The sequence below is a fragment of the Thermobia domestica genome, chromosome 15 (genome assembly GCF_964235325.1).
Source record: "Thermobia domestica chromosome 15, izTheDome1.hap1.1, whole genome shotgun sequence".
NCBI classification, from domain to species: domain Eukaryota; kingdom Metazoa; phylum Arthropoda; class Insecta; order Zygentoma; family Lepismatidae; genus Thermobia; species Thermobia domestica.
The window spans coordinates 86,973,427-87,001,232 of NC_137468.1; the positions used below are offsets into that span (position 1 = coordinate 86,973,427).

Consider the following 27,806-nt stretch of genomic DNA (forward strand, 5'->3'; position numbering starts at 1 on the left):
ATTCCTGGGAAACTCGTAAAACGTGGTCTCAAAACATTTTTAGGATACTAACTTCTACAGCACCGATCCAGAAAGAAGCATCGAGCGTGGCTTAACTTCTTCTTCCTCGATGTCTGCACCACTTCTCAAAGTTCTCTCTCCTTCACCGTCTCCTTCTGGCTTCTCTTAGGTTCTCTGGATGATCGAGAACGCAAAATTTGCTAAGGAGCTCATTCCATACCACTAGACATCTACAGGCTAGTATCCATTATTTTATACGAAGTCACTTCACAATTGGACTATTTCTGGATTAATAATCTGTTGAAACACCAAACACCGTACGTTTATCGCTGATAACAATTTCCAATATTCGCCAGAACGCAAAATTTAACACAATTTAACGTGATCACAAGTTATTCCACTTTTCTGCAGACGTTAAACACTGCACGTCTGACTCCTGAAATGGCTGACGCCGTAAGACCAAGAGTTACAAGAAGATGATCCCTAATTGGAAGATAATCATGACGTAATGATCGGATGATAGGCTTCTGTGTGAAGATCAAAGAAAACCGAAATCTCAGCCGCAGCTGTGATTGTGGATTATCCAATCAGATAATTTTACTTCGAAACAAAGAGATGCACCAAGAAGAAATTATGGCTGACTTTATTAATTTGGAATTTTTAAGAAGATTTTACGAAATAAAATTTTTAGCTTTCTTGTGAAGATTCCCTATGCCGAAATATGAATAGAAATGAACTGAAAACCATCGAAAAAGCTGAAATATACACTTATTTGTCTAAAATAATAATATATTCATGGATAAATGCGTAAAATATATAAAATATAATTAATAATCATGTAATCCTCATATACTATCTATTGAAACGCTCTGTTTTACTAAAATTACGCAAAATTCTCGACCTACTGTTCTTCCACTATAAAATAAAAGTTTCTCTTACACTCTAAATAAATTTTTAAAATTTCCTACCAACATACAAGGTGCTCAAAAGCATCGGGCCATGTTACATTATGCTGGGCATAAGGTAACAGCTGTTTATATATATTGTCGCCATTTTTAAATATGGTGCATAATTTGCTTATAATTTAGTTTCTTTTGCTTCATTCTATTCCTTTCATGACAAATGTCTTATGAAACCGCTAGAGATAGGGGAAAACAGCTAGATATAAACAGATGGAGCAGAATCTGACCTTTTCAACGGTACCAATATCATTATTGTATCTTAAAAAGTGACTGAGATATTCAGTTTTACGTTGGTCATAGTGTAGTTCTCGACCTTCAATAAAATACAAAGCAAACCACTGTGTTTGGTTCCATTCAGTGTCGGACTAGCCAAGTTGAGGGCACTGGGCGCGGCTCCTTAAAGGCCCATATATATATATATATATATATATATATATATATATATATATATATATATATATATATATATATATATATATATATATATATATATAATCGTATTGAATGAGAATGTAGAACAAAACATATTGCAAAAAAAGTTACAATAATACAATAATACTGAGACAATCAAACGTTATCGTGAAGTTACTGATATGAGCAAGGGGAATCCGAGAAGACTTCTTTTGGAAAGACGAACTTAGTCGTCCGCAACCTTTTTGGTAGGAAGTCTCAAGAAAGCATTTGCGATCGCGAAATTTGACCTAGGCCTACAGGTGCTGTTCTTCGTGATCCCTGCGAGGCCACTCGGGGCTCGGGCGTTTGGCGATTGCCAAGTAGCCAACGCAACGTAGCGAGTCCGGCACTGGTTCCATTTCAGAAATAATTCTAAATACTAAATTATGATAATTCGTAGAAATGAAGTATTCGAGAAACACCTACAACTTTTACATCTATGGATTAATAGTTGATTAATAATGCTACTACTACTTATAATAATTAATAATAATAATAATAATAATAATAATAATAATAATAATAATAATAATAATAATAATATTAATAATACATTACTTAATAGCATAATAATTTTATGTTTTTAATTATTAACTTACACTATGGACTGTTAACATTATTAATAAATGTCCCGATAATAATTGAAATTGTTGAAGATGAAGAAGAATAAGAGTCCTTTCTTTATTTCAGTTATCGCTTTCATCATTGTCGTCACTATATTCATCCTCTTCATTTTCTGAATGTTCATCATTTTTAATTTCTAGCTTTTCTGGGCACACAGGTCCTTCAAACCACTGAATCTTGTACTGTCCATTATGCAAATACCATCCGTGTTGTAAAGAGTCGATAGCTATGTGAGAATTCTGTTGATTGGTTTTTGTTCATATTAATGCAACAGCGTTACTTCTTTTAAACTTTTCACAAATAGCAGCTCAAGATGGAGGAAGAAGAATGGGATCAATACTTTGCATCCTCTTCAAAGGTTGCTATGCCTGTTTAGGAGCACATTTGGTTTTGAATAGGTTGTACCTTGCTTGTGTGAATCATGTGCAAAGCGTCTTTCCGTATAGAGAACACACACATGTTGCTCGGCGTTAGTAAAGAGGCTATTTTCGAAATGTACTGATTCTCCCAAACTTACGAAAAAAATTCTTGTATATTACACTGTTCAACATTATCTTGAACGGCTTAACCTTTCCTTATCTAGCGAATGATGCTATAAAGTCTGATCCAGTGAATGCGTAGAATCCAGGTAATGCTAGAGTTAAATCATCACCTAGTTCTTCCGCAATATTAGTACTGTCAATTAACCATCTAGTATTATTGGAGGCTAATCCTGTATCCATCCACACTTTGCAATTCTGGAAGTGCCTTTGATGATAGATCAGCAAAATAAATATATCAGTGTCATTAGCTTGAACGACGATACTGCTGTTTGGGTTCTGTTGGATTATGTATTGAATGTGCCAAATTATGCGTGTATCTGCTTCTTTGTGGTAACATTTCAGTTCAGGAACCTGTTTGCAATTCATAACATTATTTTGCTTGCTGTACTTATAGCATGTGCTTTCAGTGTCTACATACAATACTTTTCTTTTTTTTTTAACCAAGCATTCACAAGTACAAGGATGCAAGGATTCATTACAAATAAAGGCAAGGAGAGATGTCTTAAATGAACTGCTTCGTAAGGACTCATGTGACTTCTTTGGAGTTTTCTGTTCTGGTCGTATCACTACTGTGTCACCATAGAACACTGTTCCATATTGATAGTCATGTTCAGGATCCTTTATGCTTGGCGTCTTGTAAACATCACAAATTAGATAAACTTCATTTGCGCATGTATCGCAAATCGTTTCTAATAGTTTATGTGCAAGTTCACCGTTCGTATTAGGAAATTTCAAACATTGAATTATGCACTTGATGGGGATTTTTGTTGCTTAGTTTTTGATACTTCTCTACTTCATGCATTAATTTGCTCTTGTCAGTTTTGTTCATATAACCTCCTATTTGGCCCAAAGATAGGGGAACTGGGGTAAGTGAATACTTGATCACTTTCTCAATGTCCTTTTTCTCGACTGTTGCAAGATAAAGTAACCTCCCAAGAAGATCTCGCGAGCACTTCACAGTTTTCAACTTTGTTTCAGTTGTATTTGTATTTTGGGCTAAAATGTTTGCACAGTTTTTAACAATGTTTCTTATTATCGGCTTCTCGACACTTTTAGGATCCTTAGCATACATATTTTTAAACGTTTCAAAGGCAGCCTCACCTTTTTCATAACCTTGTATCAGCTGATCTGCCATATAATCCGCAATAACTTGGCCAGTTGATAAGTTTAAAAGAGGAGTGTTCGATTCAATGCAGTAGAAAGGATTTAAAACTTCAGCCATAGTATTAATGATTTCTGTAACACCATTGTTGTCGCTGTTGATTCTAGATATTAAGTTCCGCTTTCATGTCTTCTACATGTTTAATCTATTTAGTTCTAATAAACGAGTCACAATTTTGCTCCTGGTGGATCTTATTTTCATCTATCTTGCTTTGACAGAATCTGAATTAGTGAATGCTGTGATACTACCAAACCTTGAAGCAGCGTTCTTATTCACGGTTTGTTCTAGCGCGATGTCTACTGGAACACTAGAAAAAGAATATGTAGAGAGTTTGATGGATAGTCCTCCTTCAGAAAGAGCTTTTCTGGCGTCTGAGCATATCTCTTTCATGTTAGGAAGTTTCAGAAGGTACACTGTTTACCAACGAGCTTAAATTGGCCTTTTACACGTTAAGAAAATGGGACATATTTTTTCTGTCTTGCATGTACATGTCAACATTACAGGTTTTGTATGATCTAAATAAAAAATTGTAAATTTACACTAAATCTATGTACTTTGGAAATAATTGTGCAGTTTTACCATGCAAACCTTCTCTTGTCTTCTCTACGAAAGCTTCGTATTCGTCATACAATTGCGTTGCATCGTGATCACTCAAAATTGCTTTTAAGGTATCCTCTGTCAAATTTTGGTTACAAATTATTACTTGTTCTTTTATCTTTTCTAAATTCGAAAACATGCCTTCATCACTTACTTGTAAGAACTTGCTGAAGTGACTTCGTTGCAAAGCTTGTGGTAGTAATATGTGAATGTGTTTGCATCGGTTGTGATGCTTTCCCTTCTTCAGGGATTTATTTGTAGCCAGGGAAGCCTGGGAATTTCCCCCCTTCTAATTTTTGATTTCCTTGTCTCTTAGTTCAGTCTTCCCAGGGAAAATACCACTTTCATAGGCTATATAATCTGTTATAAAGTACAATAATTCAACTTCAAGTTTTAGTAGCAATCCTTTATAAATATTCCCCCTTTCTACAAAATCCACAAATAAATCACTGCCCTTCTTGAACCCTTGGAGTGAACTAGAGGCCAGAACTCCACTTTCAATCAAAGTACCTTCTAAACGCGACAAACTACTCTTAAATCTTGTATGTTTAACGTCTTCATAGTAGACCGCTGGATTTCCTTTCAAACACACAATAAAAAGCCAGTACTTTCCAGAACGCGATACAACACTACCAACGTTAACAGCGCGAGTGACAGTTTTTGTTCTCATTCTTTCCAGAATCTTGTGGTAACAAAAAATACTTATAATCATTATAAACAGCCAATATTATCAATTTCTAAGATTGTTTACACAGGTTTGGTGATAATTTTCCTTAAAGAAAAAATAAACACTATTCAGTATTTATAATTATTTCTGAAATGAAACCAAATACAGTGGTTTGCTTTGTATATTATTGAAGGTAGAGAAATACACTATGAACAACGTATAACTAAATATCTCAGTCACTTTTTAAGTTACAATAATAATATTGGTACCGTTTAAAAGGTCAGATTCTGCTCCATCTGTTTATATCTAGCTGTTTTCTCCTATCTCTAGCAGGTTCGTAGATATTTGTCATGAAAGGAATAGAACGAAGCAAAAGAAACTAAATTATAAGCAAATTATGCGCCATATTTAAAAATGGCGACAATATATGTAAACACCAATGACTTGTGATACATAGTACATCCACTACCATTAATTTAGCATATGAACAAAGTTTCTAGCTTTATTGATTGGACAGTTACACTCATTTAATGACTGTGCTCTGAATTGTGACGGCGGTCAAGGGCGCCGATTTCTCTGTAAATTTGAGGAGGCCCATTCAGATGCAAAAGGTATATATATGAGGATTTTAAGACAAAAAGCATTTAAATTATGCCAAATTATGTATATTCATAAATACGATAGGGGGGCTCACATGAGCTTTGGGGGGGCCCAGGCTCCCCAGGATCGGCGCTTTTGACGGCGATCATATTGATGACGTATTTCATGCCCTCACCACTGATTTTTAGCAAGACTTCCATATTTTGATTGTGTAGGTGGTAGGCTTTTAGAAAAACAGTATGGCGCTTTTCGGTATCAAGGGTAAATAAAACCTCTCCTAGCTCTTGGACTACTGGTTTTAGTATTAAAACTGCGTTTTTAATGGCATAGATGGACAAGAAGTGGACAATTTTTAAACGCTGATATATCCGGATTTTTTGTTATCCAGCCTCTCTTTCCGCCATGCTAGGTACATAGTTGGAATTGTACTGTATTTACATTTTCATCTGTTATTGATCTGCCTTATCGTGTTCTTATTTAATAAGGTGTATCAAGTTTTGTCGATGTGATGTCAGTTGTCCATTTCCAAACTGCCAGAATATTTTAGCGAGCAGGTATTTTATTGTCCACCGAAACGAATAATTTAAATTATTACTTGTGGAATCTATGACAAAAGAGTCAAGTATATATATATGTATGTATGTATAAGTAGTTTATTACATTCTCCAATGAACATGCCAGCTTTGGCTCGACAGCGGGCCGAATTTATGGTTGGGGTCAGTTCGCGGACCGACAGTCACTTGAGATATATTGGGCGCAAAAGTGTTTATGGGGATTTTTATCTCAAAAACTATACAATTTTAAAATCCAATGAGTCTGAAGGCTGTTCTGGCAGAGCTTTGTAGCTGTTCTCTTCTCTTACTGCCTCCTGACGCATTACTGGTACAATCAGGAACAATATTCAGTATAAGTTGCAGCTATCATTTCTTATAACTCAAACTATACTTAATATTGTTTCTGACTGTACAATGTCATATCTACATTATATCTAATATTGCACACAGAAACAATTGAGAAAGATAAACTTACCTGGTGGTTTGGAACGGAAATTAATTAGAATTTGTTCTTCTGTGACCAGTTCGTGTGAAGTTTGTTGTGTGAATATGAAGATAAACTTTACATCCGGAGCATCGTAAATAATATTGAGGTAATTAGTATGATAAACTGATTTACATAATTGGATTGTAATTTTATTTGCGGAGAAGAAAGCGTTACTGGGTGAATTACGTGTTCAACAAAAGATATTTACATTACGAAAAATAAACAATGAAAACGAAGCAAGTGAAGAGCATTCTAAATGAAAACGGCGTCGGATGTTGTGCTATAGGCAAATGGCCACGATGGAAATTGTAAAAGGATATTAATCGAATCATGGGCACAAAAAGTTGACACAAAAAGTCGACACAGTACCATGACAATAATCTCCTTTAAGTACAACATATATGTTTTACTTTATAAGCTGTTTCACTTCAATTTCAATGAAATCAAAAATGTTTAGAAGAAACATTTTTAGTAAGGTAAAACTTAACCCACTTCACCGTTGATTGGAGCTTTTAGAGAATATCGGCAATGCTGTATTATTTGTGCCTCTTAATGGAAGCTCTGTAAACTAAATGACATTGAAGGTTAAAATTGTGCTCGGTTAGAGGGCAAGACGTAGCCAATCAGAAAATAAAGTGGAATTTTGGAGATTTCATGCGCTATATAGGCTGTATATTTGCCGAACTAATTGACTTCGGTTGATTCAAATGAGTGAAAGGAAAACAAACATATAAAAACCGCTTCCAACTAGTAGTGCTTGATTTGTCCACAGCAGACAAGTAGCTAGATTTGTAAATAACTGGCCAAATCGTCATTTAAAGATCACCAAAAAAAGTCGCTAATCGGAAAAAAATAATTTTTGTTGCTATTCTGGAAATCGAATACCCTAGATTTAGCGACTTTTGCCCCAAAGTGGCAACACTGATCATGGGCAGCGAACCAGAAATGAAATTAAATCTTTACGTTTTACGTTCCACAGTTATGCCGGCTAGGCTAAAGGAGACGGTGATGAGAAATGAATGAAATGGTGGTATAAAGAAAGTGGGAGGAAATGGGAGAACCCCGAGAAAACCGACGCAGACGGAGTTTTTCCACCACAAAGTTCACTTAACGCGAGCTGGAATAGAACCAAGGACCCTATGCACTAGAGGTGAACGTTCTACCACTAAGCCACAGTGGCAGCGAACTGGAGAAGATCTATTCGCTCCGTACCTTTTACGAAACCAGAATCCTATTATATCGAAACATTATCATTGATTTACAGAAATGTCAAGCAAATGTGACTTTCTTCTGAATTTCCAGTTTCTCCTCTAATTTTAAATAGGAAATTCGTGCTCATATTTGCAAGTATTATTATCATTATTATTATTATTATTATTATTATTATTATTATTATTATTATTATTATTATTATTATTATTATTATTATTATTATTATTATTATTATTATTCCTATCGGCTGTCCTGGAACTAATAGGAAATAACTTTTTTCTCCTTTAGTTCGGGTCCAGAAATGTTCCTTATGCATTTACCGATCTACAGCTTCTTACAGCGATGTCAACTCGTGGTGAAAACCCCATTTCATGGGATTTTTAAATATTAATTGCTTGAAAAGGGATAAAGAGAATTTTCGTCTCAATTGGCAAGAAAAAATGGGACTTTTCATAAATTAAAACAAAATTCTCTATGAGTGGAATGTAGACCAATGACTCGTGAATAATTTTGAAATCAGGATTGTCAAATTTTGTTACCGGAAAATGCATGCTAGTGCAGACGTAACTCGTGATTCCCTATAAACAAGCTCCAAGAAATGTAAATTATACTCTGGTATTTTTTTAAAATACGAAGAAAATGAGAAACAGCCAACTTCGAAAAAGTCCTACAAAAAAATAAATGGAGAATAAATTCCTTCTAGTATCCTTACGCTTATTACAATACGATGACACAAAGAAATAACGCCCCGCGGCAGCTCATATGGTCGAATTCCACGTTAAGAGTCTTCATCCCGGCGAAATTAAAATACCGCTAATTTTAAAGTAATTATGTGATATCTTCAAATAAATAAAAGATAATCGAACTGTGGAACAAGAGCGCCCTAGACAATATTATTTTACATTAGAAACCGTTATCACGACTCACTTATCTGCTTTCGATTTCGAGCCATTTTGAAATTTCGGCATTTATTTTCGCGTTTCTAAACAGCTGAAAACGGAAAGCCACTAGGTGACATGTGATAACTGTACCTGACGCAAAATAATATTGTCTAGGGCGCTCTTGTTCCATATTTCAACTATCTTTTATCTATTTGAAGATATAACATAATTACTGTAAAATTAGCGGTATTTTAATTTCGCCGGGATGAAGACTCTTAAGCAATAGGTCCCGTCTCATATTACCTCACTACTGAAAGGGGCGTTAAACTCAAAATCAACTCAACAAAGGAATAACGTAAATACTAAATTCTAATGATAAAATGTACTTGTTTTCGTCGACATTTTCAACTGCCTCTTTTAATTAAGAAAAAAAATAGTTATCCATCAACTATTTGATAAACGTAAAAAATTGAACTTCACGGGTAGTTTATTCATATATTGAAGAAAATGTGTGACATACAATTGTTTCATATTTTCTTAATTTTGTAATTAGTATAACCTAGGAAATTCAAGAACAAAATGGGAATTTCTGCCTGTTGAGATGGAATTTTATAATATTTTATGTTGGCATCACTGCCCCAATATTTTCTTCTATTTTTCAAATCATCGAGCAGTTATGCTCTTCTTTTTCCTACTCCTTGTTTTCCTTCCATCTTTCCCTCTATGGCGTTTTGAAGAAAACGATTTCATTGCGAAGTGGGTCCAATCCAATTAGCATTCCTATGTTTAGAGTGGATTAAGAGCTCCCTTTTTTTCTCCTATCTGTCCTAAAACATCTTCATTGGATACTCTCTCCGTTCATTTTATCTTCCTCCGACACCACATTTCGAAGCTCTGTAAAAAATTTCTTGTATAGCTTTCGTAATGTCCAATTCTTCGAACCGTGCAATACAGTATTCCAAATATTGCATTTGGTCATTTTCATCCTTGGTCCTATTCTACAACAGTAAGTCTGTCAACGCAAAACAGTCTTAAGACTAGACATATTTCACTTGATAAATCTCATCTAACTGAACATAATTACATTGGTAAGTGTAAATTCTCATGCAAGTTTTCGGAAGTGACTCTATCAACACCTAATACAGCATAATGAGACTGACAATCCATCACGAGCTCTGTAACTTGAGCGTCAGCAATTTGCAAACTGGTGTTCAACACTTTAGCTCAGAAAAATGGGGACAAGAACATGCAAAGTGGATAACCCATAATTAGAAATACTTTATTTTGTGTCTTGAAGTTTAGCGTCCGGTTTCAGTACCTCGTCTATATGCGATACGGACGAACCAGCATAATACGCTCTCACCGGGAATCAAACCCGAAACAACATACGTCAAAGGTGTACGTCTAGTCATCAGACCAGCTGTGGAAGTTGATTAAAAACATGTGATATGGACCGACGAATTCACTTTCATTTTATTTCCAACTGGCTGTGTTTGTGTATTGCAGATATCCATAGAATCTTATACCCCGAATTATTTTCTTTCCCACCCTGAATCAAAATGTGGGCCCTGGGATGCTGTGGATCATAATTTCCTGAGATTCCGTGTGTTCTGCAATTATACTTACATGTCTTATATAGACATTTTAGACAACTACGTTCATCCTATGTTGCAAATGTTATTTCGGCCAATTCCACAATTTTAAAAGATAACAAAACGGTAATTCACACTGCTGAAGTTGTTGGGTCATGATTTTATTAACATCAGGATGAATTACGTCACCTCCCAACCACTTCCCAAACCTCAATCTTATTGAATACTTGTAGTCAGTTCTGGAGTTCAGGTTGCGAAACAATATCCTCTTTCATCCTTGCATACGGAACTGACTGTTACACTGAGTCAAGATTCCTATGGGAACCATTCATGACTCATATGCCTCCATTCCACAACGAATCAAAGGCTTTAAATTTCGTGTTATATTGAAAATGTACTCAAGTAAATTTTCTTCAAACAGTTTATATACAGCATTTAATCTATTTCTCATGTCAACTGAAATTGCAACGAAACATGTCTTTACTTACAGAATCCGCCGCACTCATAAATATAAGGTACTTACCATGAAACTCCATGACTATAAAGATTTATTTCCTTTTCACTTCACGTCATTCTGTTGGAATTCTCGTAACAGCACAAGGACAAAGTCAACAAGTTTGTGGTAATATTGTAGTTCACGCTAGAGCCACAAGTGGTGCTGCACCAGTAAATTGTTCCTAAAATGGCGATCACAAATGAGTATGACCAGGTTGTGGTGGTGTACAGAACCAAAATCCATAATTTAAGTGCAAACAAAACTTCTTAACCGTCGACTATAATTGTACGAATACAAAGTACAAATTGTTAAGGAAATCAAGTCTAATTACCGATTAAAGCTCGTAAAATTTACAATCACTATGCTGGATCGGGTTGCTAATGATGATATTTTTGTTTATACCATATAATATTTTCAGATGAAGTTACCAAAGTAAATCATATAATATACGAATGTTGGGTACAGAAAACCCCACATTCGCAGAATACATGCGAGTAACTCCAGAAGTTACTGTTTAGTGTGATCTTCTGGACAATCAAATTGTGGGCAGCTTTTCTTTCAAAACAATACTGTTAACGGTTACTTTAATTTGGATAATTTGGAAAATTTTGCTCTCCCATAGATAGTACAAATAGAACCGACAATAATCCTTTTGTGGGACAGTTCTCCAACCACATTGGAACCTTTAGGTAAGACACGTTTCAAATGTAACATTGCCGAATCGTTGAATTGACTGCGGAGAACCAATTTTTTAAGCCTCCAAGTTAACTTTGGATTTTTTCTTATATCAAAAACCAAGTGTACACTGCACTGAACCATAAAAGTATCACCCCCCCCCCAAGTGCTCTAATTCCATTACTTGGGGTCCAGGTCATTTGCAGTTGTGAGAACGCCTAGACAGATGCAACCAACCTACACGTAAATTTTCTCAGCACTGACAGCAGTTGGCACCTGATCCGTGTTCATGCAGGTAAAATTGTAAAGTAGGTGACTAACGAAACAGTTCTCCATTCTAAGATGAATCTCTATAGTTCGGATCGTGTTTTCCAAAGAACACCATATATTAATCTCAATATTGCTGTATATGTAATGTATTATTTCTTTATATATTGTATATTTAGAAAAATAAAAATACTGACCACGCATTTACCAGGAAATGCTTGAAAGTAGCTGAAAATATCAAATCTAAAACAAACTGCTGGAAATAAGTTTGGAAATGATTGCCTTCATTGAGAGACCTTCTCCAATTCTCCTCATTCTAACATCGTTTTCTTTCTGGAGGAGAAATGACCTTGCTTGTCACTCTGAGTATGTATTGAAATTGAAACATTTGAAAAGTTTCAACCTGGCCGGGATTCGAACCCGAGTCTACTGAATAGAAGTTCAATACGCTAACCACTTACCTACCCCGTCACTTCATTTTTTACCTAAGCTTTTAGCTAGCTAAAATCGTTGCATGTAAGACTATACAAAATACTAATGCTCGTATAAGGAGACGCTCCTTATGAGTGTCACAATGACTTACTCGAGATTTCCTTCTTTAACTCAAAAACAAGTTATATAGACCTTTGTTAATGAGGAAAATATCACGAAACGTTCTTCAAGTTGAGGTTACCTCATTGTTTTTAAGAGGTCCCGATTTATATTACTACTATTCTTCCTCATCGTAACTTCTAATTTCCAAAGAAGAAAAGCCGGCGTCATTTACGCCGATCTCAAGAGTTTCAGTTTTCGCGCGCTAGTCTAGCCAGCTGTTTGAATTTGGTCATGTAAAATGTATAGAAAAATTTGGGCTAGACAACAGAACCTAACCCGCTCCTGCGGGGCTTCTAACACGTTCCTATTATTATTATTATTATTATTATTATTATTATTATTACTTTTATTATGGATCCGTATAGTAAAACTGCAAGGTTATTTTAATGAAAAAAGTGTTAAGAAAATTTAAAAAGATAATCGGTAAGTCACTTTTTTGAGTATTATTTTCAATCCTATTTTAATGTAAAAAGTGTTATGAAAATTTAAAAATCTATTGGCAGGGTTTGAACCCACGCCAAAAACTATTTTCATTACTAGAATGTTGCCCTAGTACACTTTTTAACACTTTTTTATTAGCAAATAGAGTTGATACATACGATCATTAACACAACTGCAGAACAATATAAATATATACAGCTAATAATGCAGAATATAACTCAAAAGGGAGGAAAAAAGAAAAAGAACTGCTTATGGAGCATAGACACAAGTTGTACAGTTTGTTCATGTCCTTTTTAAGAACTTATGTAGCATATACACATTGGCTTTACAAAAAAACTAAAAACTCATTGGGATAAACAAAGGAGTACAAGTTAATTTCGCATATATGATGTTGTCGAGAAACCGAGCAAAAGTACACGTTTTCATAAGAGAGCTCATTTTGTCATAATTAGCTTTAAGATATTCAATATAAAACAAAGGTTTACCTGCTGTTTCCATAGAGAGTACATACGTAATTGTTTGTGTTATAAGCCAGGTAACAGAATTGTGTTTCGTTTTGGTATGCGGAGAATATTCCGGTCGCAACAGACCTCGACGGACCTCGATTGAAAGACTAGATTGGCGCATAAGACCCAAAAATCGCTGCAATTGGTACCAGATTTGTTTGCTGTTCACACAAGTTGTTAATCTATGACTCAAGGAATCGGCGGCACCACAAAAAGAACATATTGTTTCGGCACAAAACCCACATTTATTTCGTTTTACTTTCGTATCTACAGTGTCATTCACTACTATGTACCAAAAGGATTTATTTTCTGCTGTTAAGTAGTTTGAGTGTATATTACGAAATATTATATGAAAATTGTATTCTGGTTCCCTTTCTATTAATTTACATGGTGACAACTGTTGTAGGTGGTGTATGTACCATTGTTTACTGGTTAATCTTTCAGTACACGGGTTTTGCTTGAGAAGCACGCACTAAGCAGTAGGAATATATTTTTCTGTTTTTTCAATAGATGACAGACAGATACTATTGTGTCACTCAGTGTACCTTCCTTTGTGATTGCTGAGAGTCAATTGCTCATATATGTATAATTCGTGCTTGAGTTGTCTGTAAGCGGGAAGGGATTGTTTTTGTTGTGTGCCTGTCAGGTACCACCCATGTGCTCGCGTAACATAGAAAGCATTGATTGAAAATTTCTTTGGGACACTCGTAATTTGTGTTTTGTAGACAATGTCAAAGAAATTGACTGTAGAAGAAACGAGAAAATTGACCGAAAGCAGTGACCCGTTGGAATTGAATTTTTCGGACGATGATTCGGACTGTAACGCCACATTTCAAGATTCTAGTTCTCATAACAGTGAAACTGAGCTTCAAAGCTGCCCAGGTTTCCTAGATTCCGAAGAAAGGTAGGAGTGTTACTTTCGTCAATGCACCACCATGATAATGTTGACAGTGAAAACTGTGATAGTAGAAAACCTGAAATTATAAGATTTTACGACAGGATGAAGGGACGAGTAGATGCGGCAGTTGCAATGTGCGCAGAATATAACGTAGGTAGAAATGCACGCAGACCGCCACTGTGTTTGTTCTATATACTGATAAACATTTCTGGAATGAACGTCTATATTATGTTTCGATCATTTACTAATCAAGAGAACTTCATATCAAGAAGGCAGTTTCTCAAGAACTTAGAACTTAGTTACCGAATAAATGAAGCTCAACTGCATTATCTGCCGCGACACATCAGGAGCCCGCTGCAAGACAGTCGGGTTTTATACCAGAACAAATGGGAGACTCACTGCGTTGAAAAAGACGGAGATGCTGCAAGTGCAAAAACAGTGGAACGTGTTTTCTTTTGTAAGTTGTGCAAAAAGTGCCTGTGTCTCAAACACTGTGCAATGTTATGCATGGAATAAATTGAGGACAATTTGTATGGGTAAAATAACTCGTTTTAGAACTGTGGTTCAAACAATACATAGCACACTCATAAACCTCAATATGCTTGTTTATGTTAACATACATTATTCTCAATATTTCATGCGTGCAAACAGATGTAATCTCTCAGAAGTCGCAATTTTACGGCGTAAGATTTGATTGCATCCGTTATTAATAAGGTAAGAATCATGTTTAATAAATTTCGAAAAAAATATTGAGTTTCGTGTTTTGAACATTATACATCAACAAGCAACACATGTATCCTTTGAAACATAAAGGTATTTTATTTGAAAAGTCCTTTATATATGTTTAACTTAGATCTTGTGTAGCCTCACAGGCACAACTCGTGCACTCACGTAACAACAATTTCACCCGTGTACTGAATGGATAAAGTCAAAATACCGGGAGTTCGATGACATTGATAGATATAGGTACACAAGACACTACTCAAGTAAGAGCAACTTGAGAGGAGGGAAGTGATCGCCAACGGCAGTGTTGGATCGATCGTATCCAATAAATATCGCAGCAAGTGTCTAGTGGGAGAAGGTACATCTTCAACTAAGGCAGTCAAGTTACGTCGTATAAACAAACTCTCAGCCTTGAACTGCACGTGAGTCATGTTAATGTCTCCGTTCGCTACCGATAAACAGACGTCATTATAGCGAACACGAAACACACAACTGTTCCACAAAAACCAACCACAAACACTTTGTAGCTTTTTGCATGCTGTAGAAGGCAAGGCAAATACGTTAGCAACATACCACAGTTTACTCAAAATATAAACATTGAGAAGTCGAGTGCGAGACAACAAACATAGTGACCTACATTTGTGCAAGCAACTTAAATGTCTGATTTCATTAATGACAAGGTCATAATTATATCTTACTGTTTCAACAAAATTACTCATAAATGATATTCCTAGTATTTTAATCCTAGATTGAAATGGAATGTCCTGAATATTCCTGAACTCCTCATAAGACCGGTTGATTTTTTTGTATTCAATAGAGCTCCAGACATTTGTTGGTAATTAGCAACACTTTGCATCAAAAGGTAATAGTCATGAACAGAATGTAGGAAAACATTGACATCTTCAGCATATCCACACACACGTAGAAGGCGTGCAGTAACGTCAAAACCCTGAATCTTGCGGTTCATATCATACAAGAAGGGTGCAATAGCCAAAGTAAATAATTGTAAGCTGAAAGCCTTCGTATAAATAGCCTTCATACATACTACGAAGTACTTTGATTGGAAGGGTGAGACGACCATTAATATTTAATTTTGTCGCAGCGTCTTTATAAAATTTAAACCATTGTATAATGCGAGCATTAAAACCAAAACTATTCAAAACTCTCCACAAATAGGAATGCTCAATATTATCAAACGCATTCTGAAAATCTAAATTAACAATAGCTGCAGTAATCTCACAATCTTGACATATTGCAATACAATCTCTAACATTCATTAAAATCTGATAAATATAGCCTGACTCTTAACTGCAGCATATTGCAAACCACCTAGCAACTTATTCGTATAAGGAGCTAATCCAGAAGCCAAACAACGACTAATAATTTTAACATCAGTATATAAAAGGGAAATAGATCTGAAATGTTCAACCATTGTTGGTTGAGACACTTTGGGTATAAAAATAGTGACAGCAGGATTGGGTCGACAGATATGTTCGGAAGCAAAAAACCAAGCATTGACCACAGTCAGTAAGTGTCTGACCTATGACAGGCCAAAGTTTATGATACAATATACCTGATATTCCATCTTGTCCGGGTGATTTTCCTGGCTTTGCAGCAAATGTTGCCAACTTTACTTCTTCAAGTGTAAAAGGCGCCGTCAAAGACATATTATCATCATCTGTTATGACTTTAGGAATAACTTCAAAAATAAAATTCTCAAGATCCAGTCCTCGCGATTCACCAAAAAGTTTTAAATAATGATCATAAAATACCTTTTGAACTGCAAAAACATTCTTGCAGGGATCTCCATCCGGAGTAAGAACCGTCTTGATCAGGCGGCGCTTGCCACGCCGGTTTTCTTGCAAAACGTGAGTAAGAGAACACTGTTCAGTTACATCAAACATAAGAGCCTTACTCCTAATTTTTACACCTTGAACTTGAGTCCTATGAAAATCTAAGAGTTTTGCTTTATATTTTTTAACAAGGGGCAACAATGTTCTGTCGGAAAGAGCATCTCGTTGAGCCTCTAATAATCATCCGTAATAAAAATTATACAATTTCAAGCGATCACGAGAGCGTTCACCAGAATACCATTTACAGAAGCGTATTAGGATAGGTAGTCCACCATATGAGGATATTTGGATACCGTTTTGCTTGCTGTCTCCAATAGTACCATTTACTCTGAAACAATGTAAGAAATCCATCATCTGTTAATAGTGTTTCGTTCATATGATAGTAACCACGTCCACGCACAATTTTATCATATGGAATCTTAACTTTCATCACTAAAGACAGATGATCACTAAAACAAACAGGATAACGGTATACACCAAAAAGCTGAGATTTAAGAGATTCCGTCAAATAGAATCTATCGATTCTCGAGGCACTATTCTGGCGAATCAGGGTGTACCCCAACAGATCACTGTTCCTGAGTTGCCATCATAGTCATACCAAACAAATCACCTCGTATAATTCTACCACTGGGGTGACATTGTACATTCGTAAACGGTAACCCATCTTTAACGAAAATCGCAGTACCAAGACGATTATACGTTGAATTGTTATAAACGTGATACGAATCATGTACATGCACCACTTCCGGACCTACCTCTTGCAGAAAAGCCACCTTAATTTCAGATTTTAACAAAAAATCAGACAGAGCGTGATACTGTGTGGGTAAAGATATTCTATTTAGATTAATACTAGCAATGGTAAGAACAATTGCCATGAAAAGGTAAGGAAGGAGACAGACTTGATAGAACATGATGAGATGACGTAGGCACACACAAGAATCACTAGGTGACAGTGACACCAGAAAGTGTAGACTCTACAGATCCAGAAGCACTGTCTTCTACCGAAGTTGTTACAGCAAGCTGCAATTGTTTGGAAACATTAGTACTAGTTATCCTGTACAAAGCATCACTAACTGGTTTATCAAGTTTTCGAGCAGATGAAGAAACTTTACAGTCTTTCACCGTTTTCCGTCTCTTCTTATCTTGAGAGGATCGTTCTTTAGAACTACTTTGCGAAGGAACTGAGGTTAAAAGGAAGGTATGATTATAAGATGAAATGGAGTTCTCACTCTCAGATGGACCACTGTCAATAGTAATAGGAACATCTGCCACATCACTTATATCGTCAGGAACACAGTCAGCAGCGTCAGCAATAGAAACCGCTGGAGGTATGGAGTCGGATACGCTAATTATAACTGGAGATGAAACAGAACCTGTTGCGGGAGGTAAAGAAACCTCGACAGGTGGCTGAATATTCAGAGTATGCTCAAGCACTGGATTAGATCTGCATTCAGAAGTAACCGAAGCTACCGATGAAACAGTAGCAGTGTCAGCATTCACTATCTCCGCACAAGAAGGTAACACAGCTTTATCACTGTCACTAGTTAATGGGGGAAAATCCTTGTCACTAAAAGACGAAGGTAATGAAACTACAGGTTGTACACTCGTCCTGACTAGGTTAACTTCGTCCTCACTAGGTTAACTTCGGTTGAAGGTTGCACTATAGGTTTAGAGTTCACATTACGTCTATCACATTGGTCATATCGATGATTAGGGCTATTGCAAGCAAAACAGGTACGTTCCTGACCAAAATAAGATACTAAGTATCGTTGACCTTGGATTTCAATAGACGATGGAATTACCTTATCTAACTGTATGTACACCAGTTTCCGCCCAGTACGTACTCGGTATCGATGACTACTATCATAAAATTCGTACTTGATATTTTTGACACTACCATATGGTGTCAACACTTTTAGTATTTCTTCATCGTCCAATTCACTTGGCATTAAAGATAATTTAACTAAAGTAACAGGATTATCTGCAACTTCCACACTCACATCATACACTCCATTTTTATCAGTATATCGTAATCCAGTACTATTATCTCGAATTATCTGTTCGCACAAAAGCTGGGATATTAACTTAACGAACACACAACGTCGGTAATTGTCTAATTCAATACTCACAATTTGGTCATTGCTTAACTTGAAATTGCCAAATATGAATTCATGTATTCTATAAGTAATTGGGCGAGTAGGCACATTACTAAAGTTTACACGCAAAGTATTAACTCGTTTCACTACCATTTAGACAATCAGAAGAATTCTAACTTGAAGTATGAAGGTATGCCGTATAAAGAAGCAACAGCGCATTCCGCAGGTCTGCTCGCCACCGCTGCTACAACATGACTATCCAGCCACTAGACCAGCGGGGAAAGCAAGTGAAACGCATTTTGTAGTATCTGAAGTTTACACCTATTTCATCCTGTTGTAATAATGTTTACCGTATTCGTTACTTTGAGGAATGATATATATTATTGATATAGGTTCTATTACATATTCGTTCATAAATATTATATAAATTATCAGAATTATTCATGATCTTCCATGGAAATTCACTGGCGCATGCGCAGTAGAAACAGAAGAACGCAGTTTACTGATATTAGTCAGAATGCAAATTTCTAACAGGCTATCAGAATTCCTTAATGGAAAGTAGTGGTTCCCAACCTGGGGACGCGCAGCTTCCTCCTGAGTAAACATGAAGTGGGAGTAAGGGGGCGAAAGCTACTGGCAGAAATGAATTGTGAAATAAATTATTATTAAAATTATTATTATTATTATTATTATTATTATTATTATTATTATTATTATTATTATTATTATTATTATTTGTCATACCGCTAAATCAATTTCTTCACTGCTTTCCCGTCACAGCCCAAAACCCAAGCGATCTGAATGAGAGTTTGTTCCACTTTTACTCGACTATAATTTCTCCTCGCAGACTAACAGATAGTTCTCTACAGCATTTAGAGCTAGGCATTTTGAAAACTTGTAGAAATTTGCATTGTGATTCGTATTAGCAATGACAGTAAAGTGGATCTTTCTGTTTCTACTGTGCATCATCAACATCATTATATCAGAAGTATTCCGCCATTACCAGCGGGTCACTTACCGCAGCTGAGAAGCTGCCATGCTCCACAATCTTCTGTTAACTTCTCCATCTTCACATACGATTTTTCTGTTTTGATATCGCCAATAGCCTAATTATGTTTCTATATAGTCTAATTCGTCCCCTCCCTCTCTTTCCTGTCACCATACCATCTAGCACATCTCTCATGATACAGTTCCTTCTTAACCAATATTCCAACCAGTTTTTCTTCCTCTTCTTAATAATATTTTTCTCCTTCCATTTCCAACCCTCTCATTCGTTTTCCTCTCGACCCAGCTATTTCTCTCCATTCTTCTCCACGCACATATTTCGAAAGCCTCCAATTGTTTCTCATCATTTCTGCGTAATGTCCATGTTTCTGTCCTATAAATACAGTAAAATACAGTACATGAAGCATTTTATGAGTCTTTTTCTTTTAACTCTAAGGCCCCACAAAATAGTATTTTCTTCATCCTAAAGGCTTCTTTCGCCATTTCTATCCTTGCTTTTATTTCACGTTCGCATGTCATATCACTAATAATACTACTCAGAGATCAAAAACTAGTCACCTGTTTTTTTTTTCGCTCCTACTTCTATATTTGACACCGATCACTTCGTTTCAATCACCATGGATTTTGTCTTTCTAACATTTATTTTCATCCCATATTCTTCAGAGGCCTTTCTCACGTTTTCTACATCTTATTAATTCTCTTTTTAGATTCTGCAACAACAATCATATCAACCCCAAACCGTATACACCTCATCATTCTATCTACTACCGAAATTCCATCTTCATTATGAAAACTAATTTTTGCTATCTCTTCTACATAGCTATTAAATAATGTCGGCGAAATATATAATATCTGTTGAACTCACCTTTCAATTACACTGTCTGTCTACTGTGCATGCGCCAGTGAATTTCCATGGAAGATCATGAATAATTCTGATCATTTATATAATATTTATGAACGAATACGTAATAGAACCTATATGAATAACATATATCATTCCTCAAAGTAACGAATACGGTAAACATTATTACAGCAGGATGAAATAGGTGTAAACTTCAGATACTACAAAATGCATTTTACTTGCTTTCCCCGCTGGTCTAGTGGCTAGCACGTGTGCCTAAGGTGTATGGGGTCCCGGGTTTCATTCCCGGTGGGGGAGTTTGGAATTTTAATTCTCTTAGTTGTTTTTGTATTCGTGTTCCTGTCGTTCAAGATTAACGGAAATGATTGTAAAACGTATATAACCCAGTAGAAAATAGAGACAAGTTACTCAGATACGTTCGGTGAATCAGTTAACTTAAAGAAAAGAAACAAAGTGCCTAAGGCATTTGTCTGTAAATTGAAAGGAACTCTTAAAGGTTAGTTCCAGTCCCACCAAGGTAACATTTTTCTTTTACCTGTTTTCGAAGTTTCTCATTGTATTTCTATCGGATTCGATTAAATAGAACTTCGAATAGAGACCACGTTGAATTCATTTATTTACTAAGCCTGAAATTCTTATAAAGGTATGGCTATGATTTTATTATTATTATTATTATTATTATTATTATTATTATTATTATTATTATTATTATTATTATTATTATTATTATTATTATTATTATTATTTAAAGTACGAAGTTTCAAATGAGGCGATGCAGTATTTACGTAAACAAAATGATAATTTATTTGATAATATTCACTAGTCCACTATACATTTGCGAGGTTTTGCTTTGGGAAATGAAGTGTATACAACATTGAATAGTAAAAGTATTACAATAAAAATATATTATTAAAAATATTGATTAAGTAATTGGAGTTAAACATATTTTCCAGTAAGAATTATATAGAGAGAGGATTTACTTTAAAGTGCGATGTAAACGAATATTCGAGTTTTAATCTGATTAGAAATCGATAACTTACACAAGAATATTTACTTCATTAGTTCTATAAATCTTTATGCTTATCGTATTATAATTCTCTTTAAAATTATGATTTTTCCATTTCAAAACATAGAACGAGAAATAAATGTAATATTCCATTTGTTAAGGAAACCTTTCAAACTGATGATTTCAGGGCATGACCTGTGGGAGAATTTGAGACTCTGTCGACATAAATTTCCCCCTTCGTGGCCATAAGTTATGTTCGATCATGCTCAAAGTGGACTAATAATGTTTTGTCAGTTTTCTCTCATTCATATATTGACCATTACCGAGGGAGAATCTTCTGAAATCGTCAATGCTTATAATTAGTTTTTCATTACAAATCAAAGGATAATAATGAAATATTGAACATACTTAATATTTTGTTCTCAGCTGTGGATTTTAGATTTGCAATTCATATAATATTCCCTTCTAATGGAATTTGAGAGAAAAGTAGTTTCCAAAGATTTATTTGAAGAAATTTTCTCAATCCTCTGATGAAAATAGGAACACACTTTAAGAGAGAAAAAAAAACGAATACTCCCTTCAGGGTTTGAACGTATAAACTTCTAATTGATAGACTAGTGACCTAAGCCGCTCGAGCAGTTCGTATGTCTTCAGTGAGTCTCTTTTGACTTTTGGGTAAAGTAGTTTCCTGCTCCACACTTCTTTTTGTTTATGTCGATACGACTATAAGTTTGTGGTGAATATTTGGCAGTTACAGGTCTTGCAATGCATAAAAGTCTTTTTCGTATAAATTATATTCAATTTTACGTCCTAATAACTTATATACAACACGTTGAATCTGTGAAATGACTGGAGTTGGAGTGATCGTAAATGTTTTCATAGTTAGGAGCCTGGATATGCAAACCCGCTCAACGTGGGGATTTACTTTTGAGAAATTTGGTACCATGGTATCAAAACAGAAAAATCGTATGTGAAGATGGAGAGGTTAACAGAAGATTGAAGAGCATGCCAGCTTCTCAGCTGCGGTAAGTGTCCCGCTGGTAATGGCGGAAAACTTCTGATATAATGATGCTGATGATGCACAGTAGAAACAGAAATATCCACTTTACTGTTATTGCTAATACGAATCGCAATGCAAATTTCTACAGGCTGTCAAAATACCTCGCTCTAAAAGCTGTAGAAAACTATCTGTTACTCTGCGAGGGGAAATCATAGGTCGAGCAACAATGAGATAAACTGCCATAGATAGCTAGGGGTATGAGCTGTGACGAGAAAACAGTGAAGAAATTGATTTAGCGGTATGAAGAAGGTAGTGAATATTTCACATCTTGGCCAAGAAGTAGGAGACCAATACTAATACTACTACTACTACTACTACTACTACTACTACTACTACTACTACTAATAATAATAATAATAATAATAATAATAATAATAATAATAATCTCAGAAATTTATATTTATTTCCAGCAAACTTTTGCATATCCTCCTAGTGCAATATTATGTTTTTATAAAACGGTCATAAAATGCTCAACCTAATTTGAAAGCCATTATATGTGGTGCTTTAATTATTTATTGCACAATTCATTTCTGCCAGTAGCTTTCGGCACCTTACTCCCTCTTCATGCTTACTCAGGAGGAAACTGCGCGTCCCCAAGTTGGGAACTACTGCTTTCCACTAAGGAATTCTGACAACCTATTAGACATTTGCATTCTGACTAACATCAGTAAACTGCGTTCTTCTGTTTCTACTGCGCATGCACCAGTGAATTTCCATGGAAGATCATGAATAGTTATGATAATTTATATAATATTTATGGACGAATATGTAATAGAACCTATATCAATAATATATATCATTCCTCAAAGTTACGAATACGGTAAACATTAAAAAATCAATAGACATATTACATCAGGGTGAAATAGGTATAAATTTCAGACACTACAAAATGCATTAGGTTCACTTTCCCCGCTGGTCTAGTGGGTAGCGCGTGTGCCTCAGGTGTATAGGGGTCCCGGGTTCGGTTCCCTGTGGGGGAAGTTGGGAATTTTAGCTGTCATAGCTAGGTGGATGTTTTTGTGTTCGTTTTCTTGTCGTTCAAGGTTAATGGAAAAGATTGCAAAACGTGTATAACCAAGTAGAATATAGAGACAAGTTACTCAGATACGTTCGGTGAATCAGTTAACTTAAAGAAAAGAAAAAAAGTGTCTAAGGCATTTGTCTGTAATTTGTAAAAAAAGAATAATAAAAAAACTCTTAAAGGTTACTTCCAATCCCACCAAAGTAATATTTTTCTTTTACCTGTTCTCGAAGTTTCTCTTTGTGTTTCTATCGGATTCGATTAAATAGAGCTTCGAATAGAGACCACGTTGAATTCATTTATTGGCTAACCCTAAAATTCTGATAACGATGATTTTATTATTTTATTATTTTATTATTGTTATTATTTAAAGTACGAAGTTTCAAATCCGGCGATGCAGTGTTTACGTAAACTAAATGATAATTTATTTGATAATATTCACTAGTCAACTATACATTTGCGAGGTTTTGCTTTAGAAATTGAAGTGTATACAACATGCTTTGGGAAATGAAGTGTATACAACACTGAATAGTAAAACTATTACAATAAAAATATATTATTAAAAATATTGATAAAGTCATTGGAGTTAAACATGCTTTCCAGTAAGAATTATATAGAGAGAGGATTTACTTTAAAGTGTGATGGATACGAATATTCCAGTTTTAATCCGATTAGAAATCGATAGCTTACACAAGAATATTTACTTCATTAGTTCTATAAATCTTTATGTTTATCGTATTGTAATTCTCTTTAAAATTATGATTTTTCCATTTCAAAACGTGGAACGAGAAATAAATGTAATATTCTATTTGTCAAGGATACTTTTCAAACAGTGATGATTTCAGGACATGACCTGTGGGAAATTTGAGACCCTGTCGACATAAATTTCCCCTTCGTGGCCATAAGTTATCTACGATTATGCTCCAATGGACTAATAATGTTTTATCAGTTTCCTCTCATTCATATATTGACCATTACCGGGGGAGAATCTTCTGAAATTGTCAATGCTTATAATTAGTTTTTCATTACAAATCAAAGGATAATAATGAAATATTGAACATACTTAATATTTTGTTCTCAGCTGTGGATTTTAGATTTGCAATTCATATAATGTTCCCTTCTAATCGAATTTCAGAGAGAAGTAGTTTCCAAAGATTTATTCAAAGAAATGTTCTCAGTTCTCTGATGAAAATAGGAACACACTTTTAAGAAAAAAAAAACAAAGCGAATATTTCCTTCAGGGTTTGAGCATATAAGCTTCTGATTGATAGACTAGTGACCCAAACCGCTCGACCAATTCGTATGTCCTCAATGGCCCTCTTTTGACTTTTGTGTAAAGCGGTTGCTGCTCCACACTAGGGATGGCCAGACGGATCCGGATCTCGGATATCCGGATCCTATAATATCCGGATCCGGATAGATCCGAAATTTCGGATCTTGGATCCGGATCCGAAGTTTCGGATCTTGGATCCGGATCCGGAATTTCGGATCTTGGATCCGGATTCGAAGTTTTGTATCTTGAATCCGGATCCGGAATTTCGGATCTTGGATCCTGATCCAAAGTTTCGAATATTGGATCCGGATATCGGTTCCTCTATCCACACCGGAAATTTCGAAGTTCAGATTCGGACTCCTGATTTGAATATTTTAGGCCTTAGATTGACACCCAGAACTAAAATATCCATATGTATAAAATTGACTAGGTGAATTTTATCTAACTCAATGGGAAGACAATTCAATTTAAATGACAAATGATTACATGAAAATTTCATTTTCACATTTTTCGGGGTTAGACCACTGTTGCGCACACCCCATCATTTAGTCTTTAGTATATCTTTAAACGTACTACAAGTATGCCACTTTCATCTCAAGTCAGTAATTGTATAGATCTGCCTTTTGTTATATATTAATCGAGTTAGGATTAAAACTCGATTGTTTGTGAGACCTATGATAATATTTTCAGAATGAGTTATAACGTTGAAAAACTGCATAGTAATGCTGCATATTTTCTTTGTGCCACATTGGAATTTAATGTAGTCTGTCTTATACAGTCGGCTCTTATGATTAATTCAATGATCTGAACTCCTGCAGCATTACGCTAAAATCATGGATGTCTTTGAATTTTCGTCATTATTTCTATTTTTTATTACGAGCAAAATAAATATCATAAGCGGCATTTTACATAATACATATAGACGCAGTTCAGTCAGTTGATTGCTTAAAGTTTATAGCAAAGCTATTACATTTCTAAGACACTGGCGGCTTTAGAACAAAATCCATGGCTTTCCCATAAAATCTTAAATCTCTCTATATAAAAAGGGCAAAGTCCTGAGTGAATGAGTGACAGATCACCGTACAGGCCAAATCGCTTAAGCTACAAACGTGAAATTTGGACAGTTTATAGGCTTTGTGACGTAGGATACTACTAAGGAAGGACTTTGGGAAATTCGACGAGGAAGGGGGGAAATGGGGTGGAAAATAATGATGATTCTTGACGTTAGATACTTCAAATTTGGTATTTGGGTTTCTCATTGAAAATAATTTGATATTTGTTAAAGTGCTTTTTGATATTTAAATTAGAAGGGGCAGGGAAGATGTAGAAAGTAAAAGAACGGGTGGTAATTGCAATTATTGCAATTAGTATAATAATATGCCTATATCTTGGAAACTTAAAGGGTTAGAAACATGGAATTTGGTATTTGGACTTCTCACTTAAAATAATTAGATACATATTTCAACGTTTTTTTGATATGTGGCCCAGAAGGGAAGAAAAAGGACGAGAAGAAAATTAAGTGGAGATTAGAATTATTGTATTAATATGTTCAATCATTTAAGGTTAGAGACTTGAAATTTGGTATTTGCATTTCTCATTGAAAATAATTTGACATGTGTTTCAGTGTTTTTTGACGTTTTAGTAAAAAGGAAAAGAGAAGAGATGGAAAGGAAAGAGGGTGGGGATTGTAATTATTATAATAACATGTCGATATCTGGGAACCTCTGAAGGTTAGGAGCATAGAATTTGGTATTTGGACTTTACATTTGAAATAATTAGGTATGTACTTAAGCGTTTTTTGATGTATGTCTTAGAGGGGAAGAAAAGGGGCGGGGAGAAAAGACTTTTATATTTCGGAATCCTGGAATGTTAGAGAAATGAAACTTGTTATTTGAACAAAAATTCGTTATGAAATGAAATCTTTGAGTTTTACTTCCCACGCTTATGCCGGTTAGGCTAAAGGAGACGGCGATTATGAGAAATAAATGAAATGAAGAAAGTGGGAGGAAACGGGAAAACCCCGAGAAAACCCACGAGCACGATGTTTGTCCACCACAAAGTCCACACGGCGCGAGCTGGGATCGAACCAGGGACCCCAAGCATCGCAGGTGAACGCTCTACCACTGAGCCACTAGTTTTATTGTTCATATGCTTGTCTTCATACAAAAGTATAAGAACCAGACTGACTCCTAGGGTAATACAATACAATATGTCTTACATACAAGAAAAGGAAAATGTAAAGTATAACAATAATCACGAAAAAAAAAAATAAAAACGAAAAGATAAACCTACATCATGAGTTGTAGCTCTTTTTTTTTTTTTTTTTTTTAACGAGAAGGAAGGAGATTACTGCAACACCACTTCTAAAAACCTACTAAAATACTGCCTGTCCAACTCGGGGGAAAAGAGCTTTCGGCGAGTGCGTTTTAAAAAATCCAAGTAGATGCGAGCATCCAGCAAAGGCACATGGCGATGGATATACACAATTGTACACGCCAGTAGAAAAAGCACAGCGTGGTGTTTGGTCTGTGGAAAATAACGAAAATCCGGAAACAAAACATAGGATACTGTGAACTGGTGTGAAGGTCGACGACAAATTCGTCCTAAGAAGGACGTGAGACAGTTCCAGATAGCTGGAACACCCACACACTGATCGTACCGGTGGGATAGAGTATCTTCTTTGGCGCATCGAGAACA

At 35.4% G+C, this 27,806-nt stretch overlaps 2 protein-coding genes across 5 annotated transcripts in view; both read right to left on the reverse strand.

Annotated features, from left to right (window-relative positions):
• LOC145671122 (facilitated trehalose transporter Tret1-like) overlaps positions 1 to 27,806 on the reverse strand; it is a 478,763-nt gene that overhangs the window by 374,952 nt on the left and 76,005 nt on the right. The window lies entirely within an intron of this gene.
• The window catches only part of LOC145671871 (uncharacterized), a 123,485-nt gene that overhangs the window by 71,421 nt on the left and 24,258 nt on the right, over positions 1 to 27,806 (reverse strand). Inside the window, exon 2 of one of the 4 annotated variants that reach the window (XM_081741099.1) lies at positions 10,857 to 11,010. The exons of 2 other annotated variants lie outside the window; for them this stretch is intronic. The gene's annotated coding sequence lies outside the window, so the exon portion shown is untranslated. Of the gene's footprint in view, positions 1 to 6,636; positions 6,807 to 10,856; positions 11,011 to 27,806 lie in introns of those variants that run through there. One more of the 4 variants, XM_081741098.1, reaches the window with a different exon arrangement.